Consider the following 19,777-nt stretch of genomic DNA (forward strand, 5'->3'; position numbering starts at 1 on the left):
CCTAAATAGCACTCTGGCCTCAGAACCAGCCCTTAAGGCATTTGGATCTGGCTGAAGAGCCTATGAGAGTATTTTAGGCATGGAAAGCCAAGACACTCTGGGGGGGGAAAAAAAAGGAGAAGAAGACCTAAATGAAGGATCTCAGCGAGTGTGATCCCAGTGGAAAGAACGGGGCCATCAAGGTAGGAGGTACCTTTCTCTGAAGGGAGGAGAGAACTTCCACTTTGACTACGACCCTGTCGGAATAAGATCGAAGTTGGCGAACCCTAAAGGCTTCCATAGCCCTGGCAACTCATGACTAGAGCCTAGGGAGATTACTGATGCCTAAAACAAGAGTGTTAAATTGTTAAATCAACATCAAGAGTCACTGTGTACTTACATCTCATGTGGGATCTGTCCTTAATGGGTTGTCCAATGTGAAGTAATGATATAGCTAGTACTGAAACAGTATTTTACACTTTGTGGTTATGTGTGGGTGCAAACTGATGAAATCTTAGTATATACTGAATCGATCTCCTGTATATAAAGATAATTGAAAATGAAAAAAAAAAAACTTGGTGTTAAATTGGAAATTATATAGAAAATTAATCAATTTTTAAAAAATATCATGCAGGATCTCTGTCATGAATGTGCTGTACACTGTTATTTAATGCTATAACTAGTACTGCAACAGTATTTTTTCACTTTGTGTTGCTATGTGAGGGCAAACTGTTGAAATCTTTATATATACTAAACTGATTTTCTGTATATAAAGAGAATTGAAAATGAATCTTGATGTGAATGGAAGGGGAGAGGGAGCAGGAAAGGGGAGGGTTGCAGGTGGGAGGGAAGTTATGGGGGGGGGGGAGCCATTGTAATCCATAAACTGTACTTTGGAAATTTATATTCATTAAATAAAAGATAAAAAAAAAAAAAAGAAAGAAAACTCTCTTTGCTGGCCTGCAGCTTTGGGAGGACTTCACAGTAGTTTGGAATACTTACTCGTTCCAGAGGAAATCCATCATTCACCATCAGGAGAGCTGAGGTTCCCCTGTCCCTGTCCTTGTGGGCTGCCCTCATCCCATGCAGGTGCGGGCTCCCAAGTCGCCTGCCAGAGAGACCTGCCCTGAATGAATGGCACTGTCTTCTTCCTGCCCCAACTCGCAGCCCCTCATCCCTCCCTTGTTTTCTTCTCTTGAGCAGTTACCACTAATAGTCTAATAATAGACAAAAAAAGAAAAACCCGTCTTTGTCTGCCTCCTCCTCCAGAGCAAAATGTCAATAAGAAAAATAAAAGCAAAGTCAGAGATGTGTTATCTTTTATGTAGGCAGTTAAGATAAAAAAGTTTGACTTGCGCAAGTGTCAGATATATAACCTCAGATATATATAAAAAGAAATAGAAATAGTATACTTAATTTCCATTTTATTTTAAGTATAGTTTCAAAATTAGCATATGTTTAGGGGGAAAGGGTTTTGGTTCTAATATGTTGATCATAAAACTGTAACTTTAAATTTTTATTTTCTTCTGGAAATAAATTGGGAATATACCATATTAAAATAATAACCAAATCTCTAAGATATTTTTCCTGATGTTATCCAATCTGTTAAGGATTTCTAATAATACAATGTAAGGATATATTTTAAATCTCTTCAGGAAAATTACAGTTCAGGCTCTTGTTTCAGGGTTAGCTGTTCTTGGGAGACAGAATTACCTAGATTGTTAAATTTCTGAAATTCTGAAGTTAAAACCTAAAGAAGAAATAGGTTTCATTTTTGTAAGTAAAATAAATGGGCACTTCAAGTTGAAGCTAAACCTCTTAGAGAGTAAGCTCTCTTTTGCCCTTTTAAAGACCTGTTTGTCCGTGTTTTGAGAGTCATTGAGCAGAGAGCTGTAGAAAAGGCCAGGGTTTGTTGCACGCGGGGCTCCGTTCCTCCTTCCTGCAGTATTTGAAACACACAAAACCAGCAGCACCACACTGCGCCCTTTGTTCTTCCTGTTGGGCAAGACACTAGGGCGCTTACTGTAAATATGGCCGCCCGCCAAGCTGTGGCGCACATTCTTTTTTTTAAATACTGTAAACTGGCACAGGCTCAAGAATTACAGTTCTTCCTTTTATTTACTTTCTCCTTCTGAAACATTGAAGAGGTTCATCTATCGTAAGAGAAAAACAATTGTTGTGGTCGGGAAAACATGCCCAAACAGTCTCAGTCTCTCTCCCTCTCTCCCTCTCTCTGTCTCTCTTTCTGTCATGCTCCAAACCTTGAGTAGATGCCTGATGAAATAAGCCTAACAACTTTGTTGCTTCTACATTTGAAAAGAATACGGCTCTCTCATGCCAGGGAGAAAGGACTTAGGTAGACAAGCCTCAGCTGGGTTGAACTTGGAACTTGGAATGCGTGTTCATACCAGCCCCTTTAAAATCGGATTCTGTGTGCATGTGTTTTGTTGTTTTTTTTTTTTTTTTCCAATTTCGCTTTGTCAGTTTCAGAGATGGCGTCCTGGCTTTACTTCTTGTTGTCTGAGTATTTCTGGGTTTAGATTGCATTTCGAATGTGCCTGCTTTATTTCAGACGTGGCTAGGTTGCCCCCTGCCCTTGCGCTGGAATTCATGTGGCTCAGCTGAGTTGAATGAGGGACAGGGAGGGGTGTGTTGCTCTGCCATTCAGCGACATAGGGTGTGTCTCTCTTCAAAGGTTTTTTTCTTTTAATTTAATAGAAACCTGGGAAATTTTGCGTTTCTAAAAGGAATATTTGCTAGATTATTAACATAGAGATGTCACAAAACATTACTTTCTTGGTATAAATATCATCTTGGTATTAAAATTTGCAGTTTTCTTGATTAATTTTGTGCAAAGAAATTTTTTCTAGACCCAAGTAGAAATTAAATGTATATTAGGGTTATTTTTCCAAAAAACATTCAAGCTAATATTGTATATATTGTCTTTACTTATTTAGTTGACATTAACATTATTTTATGCAATAGATATGCCAACATGTTTACTTTTTCATTTTGCTCATTAATCTATATTTTCTAACAAAAAGGAAATTTCACTAGGATGTCAATAGAGGGTGTTTGTCTTATTTTCAGTTACAATTAATAGTAAGGGGAATGATATTTGCAATCAGATTTGAAATCAGTCTTTTTGGGAGATGTGGAGGAGTCTCAGAAAGTATAGATGACTAACCAAAGGCAATACTAAGTAGATCTTCTGTATATAAAGATAATTGAAAATGAATCTTGATGAAGAATGGGATAAGAGAGGGAGTAGGAGATGGGATGCTTGCGGGTGGGAGGGAGGTTATGGGGGGAAAAAGCTGCTATAATCCAAAAGTTTTACTTTGGAAATTTATGTTTATTAAATAAATGTTAAAAAAAAAAGCAAGGAGTCTGAGGGACTAGCATTGTGGCAGCAGAGCTGGTAAAGCCACCACCTGCAATGCCAGCATCCCAAATGGGGGCCAGTTGGAGCCCTGGCCTCTCCACTTCCAAACCGTCTCCCTGCTAATTCTCCTGGGAAAGCAACAGAGGACAGCCCAAGTGCTTGGGCCCCTTCACCCACGTGGGAGACCCAGGTAAAACTGAGCTTTTGGCTCAGCCTGGCCTAGCCCTGGCCATTGCAGCCATTTGGGGGAGTGAACCAGCAGACGGAAGATCTCTCTGTCTCTCCCTCTCTCTGTGTGTAACTCTGCCTTCAAATGAATAAATAAATCTTGAAAACGAAGAGGAATCTGCTTCTATGGAGATGCTTTGCCAGTTACTATGATGAATTCTCTTGATAGCATAATATAGTTTTCATTTTAGGGTATTTTGCATTGGACTAATTGAAAATAATCTTAAAATTTGGGCAAATATATTGATTACTTGTCTCTCTATGCCTTCATCTGAAAATTCAGGTCATTAGACCAAAGTCTAATGACACAGGAGGGTCTTGTATGCTTTGACACATGTAATTGGTAAATCTTATTTTCAGGGTTCCTCTAGAAATTTTGTTTATAGTTTTGACTGTATAGGGGTAATTGGACTAGGATTAGGAGGCCAGCTTCTCACACTGGCCTTCATTGAATAACAATATGACCCAGAGGATACTGGATTGCTCTGGATCAATGGCTCCAACTAGGGACTTTTAGGGGGTTCCTTCACCATGAAGAGTCTAGACAAAATTGTGTGCTTCTTTGACCTTTTTTTTTAATAGACTGGAATTTGCCAATAATGAGAACATGATGCTCTAATAGAGTGAATATTGAGTTTACATTCAATGAATGTAGGTATAGAATTTTATAATGTTGCATAACTTGAGACATTTGTCTTATGTCTTTAGTTCCCACTCATTATAAAATCATTTTTTTCTTTTATGATAGGCTATCACATATAAAAAAGGTGCTTACGTGTTTTAGGGTATTTGAAGATATTTCAGAGAAGTTAAAATCTTCTAGGTAGAGAATTCCATTTCTTTCCATGAGAGACATCTACAGAGCACTGCGCTGTGAGATCTGGAGCCAGACTCAGTACTTGAGTCCTGGTTCTATTGCCCAGGAATTTTTATCCTAGAATAATTCATCAGCAATGTTCTCCTCCTGAGTTTCCTTGTCTTTAAAATGAGGATAATGAAAATCTGTTTCCCAGATTTTTGAGTATTATCTGAGTTTAAATTAGATTATATAAGTGACTATAGCTAGCTTCCATATTAAAAGAAGATGTGATCTTTTAGCTCAAGTCCACAAACCTTTGTTGAGTGTCTATGTTTCCATGCTCAGGGAGATACACACACACACAGCTAACAGGAATGCAAGGCGTGATATAAAACAGGTGTAAACCCAGTGAATGAGTGTGTTAGGTAAATGGGACAATGGATTTGTTTTAACTGCAGAATTGCATGAGAAAAGTGCATGTGAACTGGGTTGAAAAATGCAGGATTATCTCAGGTGGAGAAGGGAGAGAGTAAAAAACTGTAGGAACAATACCATCAGTGTTGAATAACTCAATCTGTGGATGGGACTTGGGTTCCCCTACAAAGAAACACAAGCAAATGGGAGTTATTTCAAGAGGAAATCAAAGTGTAGCATTGCTTTATGTAGGAAGAAGTAATTTTCAATTTCACTAGAAATTGATTCTCCTTCCACAAAGGGCTGGTTTATTCTAATGTCTTATCAAAGATCTCTACATAAAACCAAGATATATGAGGGGTCTTCAAAATATTCATGGGAAATGTATATTATGAAAGAACTCTAAGTGTGTCTAAATATTTTTTGCACCAAAATGAATTTCTCCTTTAATTCCATTTATCTAAAAACATTTTGAGGCACCCTCATACTGCTCCTCACGGGGCAGCAGGTCTGATAGAGCTCCTCAGGGCCAGCCTGGGGAGCTCAGGGGCCGAGTGGGATGATGAGTGTCAACGGCAAAGGAACCACACCAGAGCCGGCAGATCAGTCAATGCCCAGCGCGCAGCTGCGTTCTCGACTTTATTGGGAGGGGAAGAGCTTTTATAGACACAGCAAGGGGGCTGTCCAGGGCACAAGGGAACTGAGCCAACCAGCTGAAAGGTAAGGCAGGACACGAGCCGGGCACTCCCTCAAGGGCCTATCACAGCTGAGGACACATACTGTTCACGAATACGGAAGTCTCCTGTCAGGCTAGGTACCTCCCCCGGGGGCCATCTTGGATTCTTGGAAACGCTGAGTCACTGAGATGCGGAAGTGCGGCAAACTCAAGCAAAGGCTTAGAGGCCTTGTGGAGCGAAGGCTTAGCAACTTTGTTTCCTTTTCAGTTGGAACCCCCCTGCACCCTCATTTATAAACAGATATTGTTGAAAACATCTTTATATTTCAAATAATATACAAATTCCTCAGGTAGTAAGAGTACCAAGCTGGTTTTTGAACTAATTAGAAAAAATTATTTGAAAGGGGTTAAGGATAGTCAGAAATTAGTGAAGGATTGGCATATTGAGTCTCAACATATTTTCCCTTAAAATCATGCTGTAACTTCTCAACTTTGGTTCGGAATTGATTCTGTGAATACTTAAGTATTAAATGACCTCTTTTTTTTTTTTTTTTTTTTTTTTTTTAAGAATTATTTCAAAGGCAGAGAAAGTGAGAGGGATCTCCTAACTGCTTCTTCACTCCCCAAATGCCAGCAAACGCTAGACTGGGCACTCTATCCTGGTCTCCCATATGAGTGGCTGCTTCCCAGAATCTCCATCAGTAGAAAGCTACAGTCAGGAGGCAAAGGCAAGTACTGAACCCAGGCACTTTGATATGGAATGTGGGCATCTTAACTAGAGTCTTGACTGCTGGGCCAAATGCCCACCCCACTTTAGTGCATGTTAAGAAATTTTTTTCAGTGTTTGACTTCATCTCTTCACTTTGGGAGATGCTGAAATTGATGGTCACCTTACCTTCAAGAATCTAAATTAGAGTCACTAGGAAGTTATGGTCAATGCTAGAGCTTTTGTTTGAAAGAAAGATGAATGAGGCTTATGAATATAACACATTTTTTAAAATATTTATTTGAAAGAGTAACAGAGAGAGAGGGAAAGACAGAAAATCTTCCCTCAGCTCATTCATTCCCCAGATAGCCGCAACAGCAGGGGCCGGGCCAGGCTAAAGCCAGGAGCCCTGAGCTTCTCCCAGGTCCTCCACATGGATACAGGGACTCAAGGACTTGGGCTATCTTCCACTGCTTTCTTGGGCACATTAGCAGGGATCTGGACTAGAAGTGGAACAGCTGGGACTTGAACTGTCTATATGAGATGCTGGTATCATAGGCAGGGGCTTAACCCACTAAGCCACAATGCTGGCCCCCAAATGTAACACATTTTTAAAACAGGAGATGAGAGTATGGTATCTAGCTGTTTCTGCCATTGTCATTAAGTCACTAGGAGATTTTCAGAAGGAAGACACCTTCCTGCCTTATTTATCTATGGACTATTTTTTAAAGACAGAGGATGGTAGTTAACATGATTAAATTCTCTGAGAAAATGCCTCTTAATTTAAATACATTATGGTTGAAAGACTAATTTTTACATGTTAAACCTTTAACTGGTGTATGTTACTTCTAGTCTACTAAAATTGTGTTTTGTTTTTTTTTTTTTTTGTATGCATGAGCAATATTCATTTATCCCGTTACTTCTTTTCTGACTAGGAGGCCAACTGTGGTGGTTGTATGATAGTAACAGATGTTAGCATAATGAATAAATAAATAAATAACAAGGGCAAAGAAATAATCATTTTCATGACAAAAGATTGAGAAGTTCCCACCACCGTTCCTTTTAATATGGTACAGTTTGGGCTCTGTCACTCATTAGTTGTGACCTTAAGCAGCAACCCTATTTAATGTTTCTAATATTCAGTTTCTCCAATTGTAAAATTTCTATCATAATACCTGTCTCTTGGGTTGCTGAGGATTAAATTAGATGATCTTATTTTCATTTAGTAAAATTGTGCTTAAAACATGCTGTGTAAATTCATTTGTTATGTATTCTAAATTCTTGCTGATTTTGAATATTTTTTCTGGTGAATTAGAAGCTGCTTATGTACAATGTTATTAGATATAGCATTTTTACACTGTATAAGACAGATTGTGTTTATTTAATTCTTTGGTGTAATAATGTCTCTGGCAGTTTCTTCTATCCCTATGTACACAGAAATTTTTTTCAACATTCTTGGAAAAAATGGATTGAAAAGGTGTTTACTTTGATGCATAGTTTGTTTATAATATACATTTCCATGAATTAGTTGAAGATCCTTTGTGTGTGTTTCTAATGATTTTGTAAGCAAAAAGAGCCTTATCTTTTAATTCCATTTTTCCATGAATTTTGTTTTTTAAAGACTTATTTACTTATTTTGAGAGGCAGAAGAGAGAGAGAGAGAGAGAGAGAGAGAGAGAGAGAGAGAGAAAATCTTCTATCTTGTTCACTTCCCCAAATGGCTGCAATGGCCAGAGCTGGACCAATCTGAAGCCAGGAGCCAGGAGCCAGGAGCTTCTTCTAGTCTCCCATGATGGTGCAGGGGCCCTGGGACTTGGGCCATCTTCTACTGCTTTCCCAGGCCATAGCAGAGAGCTGGATGGGAAGTGGAGCAGCCGGGGACTTGAACTGGTGCCCATAAGGGATGTTGGCACTGTAGGCAGAGACCTTATCTACTAAGCCACAGAGATGGCCACTTTCCATGAACTTTTTAAAATACCCTTGAATTTACAGAACTATGAAATTAAAAATCAACAGATCAAGGGGTTCTTGAGCATTTATTGAGTTATCTTTCTCTGTAGTTGTTACCTGTTCCTCTTTCTGTCAAATGATTAGAAGAATTAAAAGTATGAAAGGAACTTCATAATTCTTTAAATACATGTTTATTGGTGATGTTAATTTGTCTTTCTTTAAAAGTATAGCAGACTATGAAATGTGAGAATGTCTTGTTTACAGATATCTAAGTTTCAGCACCCTCTGCCATCCATTTTAATTTCTTATAAACTACATAGTTGGAGAAGCTTCTCCTAATAGTCCTTAATTTTTTTACATCATTCCCTGTAATTCTACTCCAAACAATACACTTCTGTTTCTGTTATGTGTAAGTATATTGCCACACACACATACACACACACACAGTATTTGAGAAAAAGTTATGTAGGAAGGCTAATTATATGTTTTTTCTAGCTATGCCATGTTCATGATTTCATTCAAAGGGAAAAAAACAAGCAAAATAAAATTGAATAACAAGTTTTTCATTGCTTTATATTTTTATTTATTGTTGAATTCTTTTAATGGGTTTACAATGAAGTTGCTCCAAATGCTGATCCTTTGAAAAATAAATATAAGGGACTTCAGAAAGTTTGTGGGAAAATGGAATGAAAAGATAGCATGTATTTTCCATGGACTTTTTGAAGACCCCACCTGTTTCATAGACAGCAAAGTCTCCTGAATGCCTGTGCTGGGATTGATGCCTGCCTTGCAGTCTGTGTCACCAGTCACTCAAGAGGCTTATAGGACGCCTGGGGCCCAAAGTGCAGGTTTCCTCCCATAGGGAGCAGGAGCCCTGCTTTGTTCTGTGGTCAGATTGCATGACTCGCTCTGGCCAGTTGTCTTGCACCTGCCAGTGGCCATCTATCCCCAAGGGACAAATCTTACCATTCATCACCATGGCTGGAAAAACACTTCAAAGGGCACGCTCTCCTATGCACAGGCTGCCCGCATCTTCTCAGGATACAACAAGAAAGCCTGGCTGTCACTGATTTAGAAAGTTACTGCTTCTGCAAAGGTGGGGCTTGCTTCCAGCCCCTCAGTGCCCGCTGAGGGTGCCCGGGTCTCTGTGGCAGACAGAGGGCCGGTGACAGCCAGCCAGCTGTGAGCTCAGCGGCAAGCCTTGCTCGTTGTGCACCTGCGCATCTCTGACTTCTACAAAACCACTTGTGCTTGTTTTGTCTCATTTTCCTCATTAAGATCCCGCCACGGGGGATGATAGGTATCTCTGAATAAAGATTTGTCTTATGACAGGGAAGTGGGCGCCGTTCATTTGCTGTAGAGAAATAGCAGATTATGCTTTGAAATGAAGAGAAACCATCAATATTTTAAGAGAAAGGGCGAGCATGATGCTAATCCTCCAAGTGCTGAAGAATTTTAAGTGTCAGCTTTCAGATCTCAGTAAGTTTACTGGTTATTTTTTTTAGCCCAACATTAATTTTTCATGCTTCAAAGTCAAGTGTGTGTTTCTGTGGGTATTTACATCTCTATGAGCCAGTACTGTAGTCATAAAATGGAGGGGCGAGCGAGGGAGTATAGTTAAATACTTTGTAAAATGGCTTCTACATACCAATGTGAAGTTGTCTTCTAGTTTGTTTGTAACTCATGGTAAGGCTGCATTAAAGACCTCTTCTTTTTACCCATTTATAGCAAAAAATTTTAAATCACAAAAAATCACTAATGCAATGCCATGTTGCAATCACAATTTAGAAATGTGTCCTTGTAAATCCATTTGGGATTATTTTTGCATAAACTACACCAAGGGAAGTCATTTTTATCCCTGCTGACAAGTAATTGCCAAGAATGACCAACCCCACTACTTCCCATGAATTGTAAAGTGCAGACTATTTTTGCAGAGTGTTGTTCATTGCAACAAAGGGGAGGAAGGAGAGAAGCTAGAAAGGAGCTGAATGTAGCACATTTAGCAAGGCCAGGAGGGCAAATTGGTGAGGCCCAGGGAGGGTATCCCCAGAATATCGTAAACTAGTTCTGTCTCGGCAGGGCTGTCTTTTGGGAAATGGTGCTGGACCATTCATAGCAAGAAACTTAGGAATTGAGATTAACCACTCCCTGGGATCTCCCTTTAGTTAGCTCCTAAATATTCATTTATAACTTTTTATTGTCCTATCTTTTTGTCTTTTTTTTATATAGAATATTTATTTATTTATTTGAGAGTCAGAGTTACAGATGGAGGGAGAGAAAGATCCTCCATCCCCTGGTCCACTCCACAAATGGCTGCAATGGCGGAGGTGGACCAATCTAAAGCAGGAGCCAGTACATGGGCTCATGTACTTTGGTCATTCTCCACCACCTCCCCAGGCCACCAGCAGGGAGCTAGATGGGAAGAGGAGCAACCGAACATGAACTGACACCCATATGGGATGCAGATGCTGCAAGTGGAGGCTTAACCTACTATGCTGTAGCACCGGCCCCTATTTCCCTATCTTTTACTCACAGTATTCTCCAGGGCCTGTCCATATGCCCATTGCTGTTCAAATCAGTCCTGCGGCTTCCTTTGTCACTTACATTGAGAATTCAGTGAGCCAGTATCATACACTGATGCACAGGACTCCTGTTGTGCTGGGTGTACCCAGGGCCAGCAGAGGATTGCATATTTGATCGCATATGTCAATATAGCGTGTTAATTTTTTTAATAATAATAATAAGACGCCGCTGTTAGCTATTACTACTAATGATGATGGTATAATAACAATAACAGAGACAGAATGGGAAGGCTAAAAACAGCACCACTGCCCAGCACAAGACTCTAGTCCCCTTCCCTTGTTCTCCCCTTTGAAGAGGTGGCAGTGCCGTTGTACCAGGTTCTCAGTAATAAAGCATATCCCAACTGTGGAGCTGTGCAGTTATTACATGACTCCTCCCACTCTAAGGACCCAGCAACTGAAGCCACAAGTGCACAAAAGCTCAGTGGTAACACAGGTAGCAAGAATCAGCAAGGATATCGAGGCTGTTGGGGCTGCACGTCTGAAGGGAAAAGGGACAGGTGACTGTTCTTACGTAGACAGTAGTGGAGCCACTGTCACAAGGACGTCAGAAGTGATGTGTCTGAGAAGCTGGCAGGTGGCATCAAGGAGGCTGGTAATTGATAGATGGTGGGGTTGCAGAAAGGAGGAGTTTAAGAAGATGCTTGGGAACCAGCCTTGGGCATCTTGGTAGATAGCAGAGGAGACACAGCTGGGGGCTGGAAGAAGATGGAATGTTGCTTTGAGCCATCTCGGGCTGGAAGGAGACTGAATAATTTACTAAGTCCTCCCCCTCCCCCCTTTTGTCATGGAGTAGCTGGGTCCAGCTTCTATCTCCAATACATGAAAGCATTCAAGAACAAGACTTAGGATAAAGGTCAGCAGAGAAATGAGATTTATTTGCATGCAAACTGGAAGTAGACCCCCAAGAAGAAGTGTGCACACTCCCTTATTAAGTGAGCTGCACTCAGTAAGGTTTGGGGATAGCCCTTTATATAATCTGGAGGCACTATGGGGTGGTGTCTGAATATTCAAAAGTGGCAGGGGGTAGGGCAGATCTTGAGTGCCATCTATTTTCTTGTCCATTTTTGGGTATTTCAGAAGTGTCATGGTGTCAGGTGCATAATGGGAGTAAGGAGTGTCAGCCAATGTAATTTTATGATAATTACCTTATAATTAAATAAGGATCATTGTGAGGACATAGCCAGCACCATGATGATGGTTTTTGGCCGGTGCTAGTTCTGAGTGATGGTTTCGCAGAAGCTGCACTTTCCACTGCACAGAAAGAAGTCCAGAGCGTGTGGGTGGTTCAGGAGGAGCTGTAGCGGGGGATTGGTGACCTCAGCTCCTCCTTGCTAGGTACCTACTTGTCTGCGTCATATTTTTAGAAAGAAGTACTTGTATATTTTTATAGGGTACAGTGTAATGCCCCACCCCCAGATTTTAATTTTAAGGGATAACGGTTTCCCCTCTGCCCCCCTCCAGTTTTTAATTTTAAGGGAGGACATTTTTCTGAGATCTTGGCATTGAACCTAAGAAAAACACAGGTTTCTATTTTTTTAAGTTAACTTTCTCCACAAAGACTATTCTAGTTCTGTCTTCACTGTCACCAAAGTAATAGTGGACATAAATCCTTCATGATGTGAATAATGAAAAATTTGTGTAGTTCTCTAAACTTGGGAGGTATATTACACTTGCCTTTGTGACTTTATGGATATTAGGTTGGGATTCTGGTTAAGCTAATGAACTGAAGAACTCAAGCTGATGGTCTCATCATTCAATTCAGCAGCCTGTCTTGAATTTCAGGCTAATATCTATGTTTATACATGATTGCTTAGCTAGAATCCTTTCGGTACGTTCACATTTTTCATATTAAACCCAAGCTGAATTTTAATAGACATCTTTTTAGTCTATTTGAGAATACCTTTAAACTTATTAATATTTATAATTTTCACTTAAACAATGGCATTGTTATAACATTACAGTTTTATTTATATAATATGACAGACCAATAGAATGATTATAATATCCTGGAAATTTGTTTATAATATTTGAGATGCTGCATCAACTAAAGCATTTGCTTTCATTGAAACCACCTAGTAATTTTTATGTAGCTTTTTGGCAAAAAGTATTAAAGAAGTAAAGAGAAAGAGAGAGCTCTATCCACCAGTGCACTCTCCCGATGCCTGCAGTAGCCAAAACAGGGCCAAGCTGAAGTCAGAACCTGGGAACTCAGTCTCGGTCTCCTGTGTAGGGACCCATCTTCTTGAGCCATCACTGCTGCCTCCCGGGGTTTGCATTTGACAGAAAGCTGGACTTGGTGCCAAAGCCAGGCATTGAACCCGGTCACTACAGTGTGGAACCTGGGTGTCTTATCTGGCATCTCAACCTCAAGGCCAAAGGCACACCCCTCGTGCAAAGCTTTTGAAATGCGGCAAAACAAAAACAAAATGAAACGTCCGTTTTATTACTGTCTTTTGATTTGGTGGGGCAGCGACTCACCTGTAGAGGTGCTGGAACCTTCTTGGAATTTTTCAGGTGACATGGACATTTGTTTAACTTTGTAACCCTGGGGACCAGTGTTGTGGTGTAGCGAGTTAAGCCACCACCTGCAAGGCTGGCCTCCCACATGGGCACCTATGTTGTCCAGGTTGCTCCACTTCCAATCCAGCTCTCTGCTAATGAACCTGGGAAAGCAGCAGAATATGGCCCCGGTGCTTGGGCCTCTGCAGCCACGTGAGATCCAGGTGAAGCTCCAGGCTCCTGGATTCATCCTGGCCTACCCCTAGCCCTTGAGGTCATTTGGGGAGTGAACCAGCAGTTGGTAGATCTTTGTCTCTCCATATATATTCTTTCTCTCTCTCTCTCTCTCTCTCTCTCTCTCTCTCTCTCTCTGTGTGTGTGTGTGTGTGTGTATATATATATATATATATAAAAAACTTTGCCTTTCAGGTAAATAGATATTCTTAAAAAAAAAATGTAACCCTGGAAGTAACAAAAAATGTTGCTGGATTCATAGAATGTAACATACCTCTTTCTGCCTTGATGAGTTTTTTTAATTATTAAAAGATTGTACAGTGTTTACATACCATGTAGAAAATAAGTAACCATACTTAAATAATGAGTGAAGCATTTTTTTGTATATTGGCATTGCTTACATCACATTGCAAGTGCAATTATATATTTAGCCATTGCTTAAGAAAATCCAGATATTATGGCAGATCATTTTAGTATTTGGTGATATGATCTGGGAATTCATTTATATTAAAGTTCTTGCAGAGATCTCCATTTTTTAATTTGAACTTTTGATACTCAGTATGGGGTCTAGGCACTCTGGATTTAAGTATGTGGTAAAAGAGGAAATACCATGTTTTTAATGATTCTATAAGTCTTTGCTTCATATACGAAGAGGCTTGTGAATGATAAGAAAGAAAAGAGACATTCACTTCATTTGAATGTTCGTGCATCACTTTAGGCTTTATTGAATTAATACTTGTGTCCTGAAATGTATAAATATATTCTAGAGCCAGTTATTTTCCCCTTGTATTATGTTTTTTAGCATCTTAATTTTCTAAAAATGTATTAAAAAGTAATTAAAAATTAGCTTCGGAAATTCCAAGCATTTCAATGACATAATTGTCAAAGAATTATTAAATCTCCCTTCAGGGTGCAGTGTATAGTAGGTGTAGAGTTCAGGAAAGTCACCATTACCCTTGGGAGAGGAAAAAACTCATCCCTATGTGCCTTTTCCAGAAATCCTGTGATACCTAGTATTTTGTGTGGTTGTCATCACAAGACTACACATACTTGTCAAACCCTGTCTCTTTGTTTCGAGATTAGAAACTGTGGCCTCTGTATCTGGAGGGGTGAATTTGGGGTCTCTTTGAGGACTGCCTACATACAGTGGGTACCTTGTTGTTGGTAAAGGCTTATAATAAGGATCACATTGAAGCCAGGGAAGAGTGAATTCACAAAGTTCTTGGAGGGAAAGGTACTGGAGGAGATTTAGAAAAACCCATGGAAAGAAATAGACCCTTTATCTTTTAACATCCTTGGATGTGGATTTATCTGTTGTATTATAATTTTCTTTGATTTGGAAACCAGTGTAAATTTATCCAGCATTATACATTTTCAAAAGACTAGGTTTGTTTTTAAACTTTTATTTAGTAAATATAAATTTCCAAAGGACAGTTTATGGATTACAATGGCTTCCCCCCTTCCATAATTTCCCTCCCACCTGCAACCCTCCCATCTCCCGCTCCCTCTCCCATTCCATTCACATCAAGATTCATTTTCAATTCTCTTTATATATAGAAGATCAATTTAGTATATATTAAGGAAAGATTTCATCAGTTTTCACCCACACAGAACATAAAGTGTAAAATACTGTTTGAGTACTAGTTATAGCATTAATTCACATTGAACAACACATTAAGGACAGAGATCCTACATGGGGAATAAGTACACAGTGACTCCTGTTGTTGACTTAACAATTTGACACTCTGGTTTATGGCGTCAGTAAAAATCTTCATTTCCCAAAATCTTTTCAGAAACTTATATAAATATTTGGAATGTGAAGATTAGTGAAGGTTAGTGAAAGGTGGGAAATAAAAGCTTTGAATTTAAAAAAATAGAATTTTCTGAGTTTTTGTTTGCTTTTGAGATTTTATGTTGGTATTTTAGACAACTCTTATCATAGATTGATGTACTTTAAAGCTTCCTGTGACTGTCTTATAAATTGGCAGGGGTCTCAGTGCAGTCAGTACCTAAATTTCCAAGAGTTTATGAACATGAATGAGAGGAAATTGTCCTTTTATTCTTACTAACAGCTCACTGAAATTTAACATTTCTCTCAATAATGAATATAGGCAATAGTTGTATTGACAGAACCTGTGACTTTTCCATTGATTAAAAATATGTCACATTGTTGCAGATATTTTCATGCCACATTATTGTTGTAGAAATATCAAAATTAAAGCTCCTCACTACTTGAAAATCAAGTATTAACTATAATTACATCTTGTTTAATGCACTAATAAAGCACCTAATTACTCTATCACATTTTAAAATATTTTGATAACTGTCAATCTAATTGGTTTCTATGTAATCCAGTTATAGCCCTTCAAAAACATCGCTCTGAGCAGGCATCCATAGACTTCAGCGGACAAAACAAGACCCAGAGCAGGGAAGGTGGGGAAAAATGAGCTGGGCTCTAGCGAGGGAATTTTTGCCAGTACCAGCGTGTGAGCCCGGCAGCTAGGTGTATAGAGCCCAGAGTGCTGCTTAATAATGAGATTATTATAAAATTAAAACAAGAAAAATGACTTGGAAACGTTGTATTATTATATATGAGGAAAATGTTATTAAGTGGATTTCTTTTTTGCATTTGTGCACCTAAGGACATGGCACATGTTATGAAGCATTCCTGAGACTAAGGCAACTCATTTAAATGCTGCTTTAACCGCATGATTTGGAGAACGGTTCAGTATCTTATTCCTTACGGTGAACTGCTGCAGAAACATACCAGTTCAAGTGGAGCCCCCCAACATTGCCATTCATGGGAGCAAAGAGGATTATGTCTCCCCAAAAGTTTCTTTTAAAATCGATGTCTCTGTTCCCCAGTGCTCTAACCCAAGCTGATAGGCGTTAGTGCTCTCTGAAGCAATATGTCAGTCAGGCACAGCATGAGAGAAAAATGCATGTTTTATTTCCAAACTCCAAAGTTGTATAAGGTGGTGAAGGTCCTCTATGTATTAAATGATATTAATCAAGAAATATAGGAAATGGGAGGAGGGAAGAACACATTGTACGTTGTATGTGGAATTTCACAAAAGTTTAGTTTTTACAACAACCTTGGACAGCTCATAAGTACTATGCCATTTGACAGGCAAGTGAACTGAAATCAGTAGTCAGTTTAATGAATGTTCACTTTTCTGAGAAGTTACAAAATGTAGATTCAGGTTCAAGATTAATTGTAAGGCATTGTGACTTAATTAAAACATAATTACTAAGTAAGAGAAATTAGGCTTTAATTTTAAAATGTAAGGTCTTCTGTAGATTTTTTTTTTTTTTTTTTTTTTTGGACAGGCTGAGTTAGAGACAGAGAGAAAGGTCTTCCTTTTTCCATTGGTTCACCCCCCAAATGTCCGTTACTGCCGGTGCGCTGCACCGATCGAAGACAGGAGCCAGGTGCTTCCTCCCGGTCTCCCATGCGGGTGCAGGGCCCAAGCACTTGGGCCATCTTCCACTGCACTCCTGGGCCACAGCAGAGAGCTAGACTGAAAGAGGAGCTACCAGGACAGAATCCGGTGCCCTAACTGGGACAAGAACCTGGGGTGCCAGCGCCGCAGGCGGAGGATTAGCCTAGTGAGCCGCGGCACTGGCCTTCTGTAGAATTTTCTGTCTCTAATGTACAATTCATTTACTCATTGATGTTTGAGACCAAGATGAACCTGGGGCAGAAGAGCATTTTCACACCCTTTGAAAGTATAGGTGAGACTTGATTTAGAGCTACAGGAAAAATCTAAACTGGAAGTAGTACTTTATTTTCATTTTTAAAATCTTACTCCTACTCTAACTTTAATGCAGAAACATATTTTGAAAGTCAGCTAAAGTGAATAGTGACCAAAAATGAAAGGAAGTTGTGTTGTGATGGGCTGAAATTCTGACTAAACAAAAAGCAAGACTTTGCCTTGGAGATTGAAAATAGCTCTTCTTTTTAGAAAACTCTTGACAGTTGCAAAGGGACCACTAAAATCAGAAAGATAAAGAAAAATATAATAGGAAAACTATGGCTGCCACATGGACTAGCTTCTGGTCACTGAGAGCTTGGGCATCTGTCATTACCTGCACTGAGGTCATTCGCAGGACCTCTGAGTGGGTGTGTGGAGTAAGGCAGCATCCCCGCTCCATCTGAGGGGCTGAGGAAGGTGAAGCAGCATTGCACTTGTCCAGATGAGACTCGGCAGAAGGTCTTCTAATTCACAGTCTGGCCACCGTTCAGCCTTATCCTGGAATATGCCAGGATCCTGAGTTTTCTAGGAAGTCTGTGTATTGAATTTTATTCTAGTTGTCTGCTTATGTCCCTCAAATTTTCATTCAGAAAATGCAGCTGAGTGTGTCCCAGTAACCAGGAAAGGTAAAGGAGAGTTACAGAATGGAAGAGGGCAGGGTCCACCACAGTAGTCCCTTCCTAGGTGACATTAAGTCCAGTTGAACAATTGAAGAGATGATGGACCAGACAGATGCAGTGTGTCTATGATTCTCATGGCAGGTGTCAGAGCTGAGATTAAAACCAGAGCTCATGATTTCCCATTAATTGCACAGTGCCGGAGGGGCATGATGGACACTCTGGGGGCCTCTGTGGGTTCCTGCATGTGGAGCTCCTGCTGGGGAAGGTTCAGTCTGGCTCCCTCATTCTTTGACTCATTCTGTTTATCATTAGTGCTACCTCCAAAGTCCTGTATAATAAGGATGTTCAGTACAATTACTGAGTCATTGACTAAATGTTGAATTATAGTACTTTTGAGAAAAAAAGATAATATCATAGCCTAGATATTTTTAGTCCAGGTGATTAAAAGTTTAGCTCTTTAATTCTATCATTGAAGATTCTCATGTCTAAATCGATCTTGGTTAGTAGATACAGGCTATTGATTTAGAGGTTCTTTGTTTTCATTTGAGATGTATTCTTATTTGTATTGTCTGTGCATTTTTAAATTCCTTGGCTTCTGCCAGGAGAACATCTGTAAGCAAACACTTCATTGTTGTCATTCAGCAGAGATACATAATCAGGTGCTGGAATACTCATGTACCATGATGAATACAGTCTTGTATCAGATAATGATGTTTTGGTCAATAACTGACCACATATGCAACAGTGGTTAATATACATCACCTAGTGAAGTTGTACCGTCTTGGTTGTGTAACACCTCTGGTGTTTGCATGACAGGGAAATTGCCCAACACATGTTTCAGAATGTATCCCTATTGTTAAGTGACCATGACTGTGTGACAATAGACTGGAATGAATGAAAGTTATGTGATTGTGGTCTTCCTCTCTCTCTCTCTCTTCCTCTCTCTCTCTCTCTCTTTCAAAATATTTTATTGTACTCTACTCACCCTTCTTGTGAGAATGCGAAATTTAAGTGTGTTGATCTCAGAATATATTGACTTGATTCTTGGGAAAATGAGGTTATATGCATTACTCATTACATTGAAATTGCATGGGAATTATATACAATCCTATATAGCTTAACACTGAGGGAATGTTCTGAGAAATGTGTTAAGTCATTTCATTGTATGATGTTGCTAGGCAATATGATCTTAATGGGACCACTGTTGTACCCCTATGTGTGGGCCATTGTTGACCAAAATGTCACTACGTGGTACATGATTGTAAATAGTTTCTGTCCTCAAGGAGCTTACAGTTTACTGTGGGAGAAAGATACAAAGGTAGTTACAGTCCAGGGTGCAGATACCACAGAGGGTTGTGTATGTTATACTGAGAAGGCTAACCATGAGGGTGACAGCCCTGGCCAAAGACATTTACTGGCTGCCTCGGAGCCTCGGACTAAATGGTTCTAAAATATAATGCACCAGTACTATCTCTTGTCAACCCATATTTATGATTTTATTGTAAGTGGTGTTAATGTTAAATAAATTGAAACTTAATGAAAGCTCCTGTTAAAATACATGGTACATAGCATTTAAAGATTTTTTTTTTTTTTTTTTTTTTTGGACAGGCAGAGTGGATAGTGAGAGAGGGAGAGACAGAGAGAAAGGTCTTCTTTTACCGTTGGTTCACCCTCCAATGGCCGCTGCAGCCGGCGCACTGCGCCAATCCGAAGCCGGGAGCCAGGCGATTCTCCTGGTCTCCCTTGCGGGTGCAGGGCCCAAGGACTTGGGCCATCCTCCACTGCACTCCCTGGCCACAGCAGAGAGCTGGCCTGGAAGAGGGGCAACCGGGACAGAATCCGGCGCCCCGACCGGGACTAGAACCTGGTGTGCCGGCGCCGCAAGGCGGAGGATTAGCCTATTGAGCTGTGGCGCCGGCCTGCATTTAAAGATTTTTTAAGAATTCT

The 19,777-nt window shown here is 39.8% G+C and overlaps 1 protein-coding gene across 2 annotated transcripts in view; it reads left to right on the plus strand.

Annotated features, from left to right (window-relative positions):
* Window positions 1-19,777, plus strand: part of NR3C2 (nuclear receptor subfamily 3 group C member 2) — a 375,998-nt gene that overhangs the window by 69,478 nt on the left and 286,743 nt on the right. The window lies entirely within an intron of this gene.

This window comes from Lepus europaeus, chromosome 8, assembly GCF_033115175.1.
Source record: "Lepus europaeus isolate LE1 chromosome 8, mLepTim1.pri, whole genome shotgun sequence".
Classification (NCBI taxonomy): domain Eukaryota; kingdom Metazoa; phylum Chordata; class Mammalia; order Lagomorpha; family Leporidae; genus Lepus; species Lepus europaeus.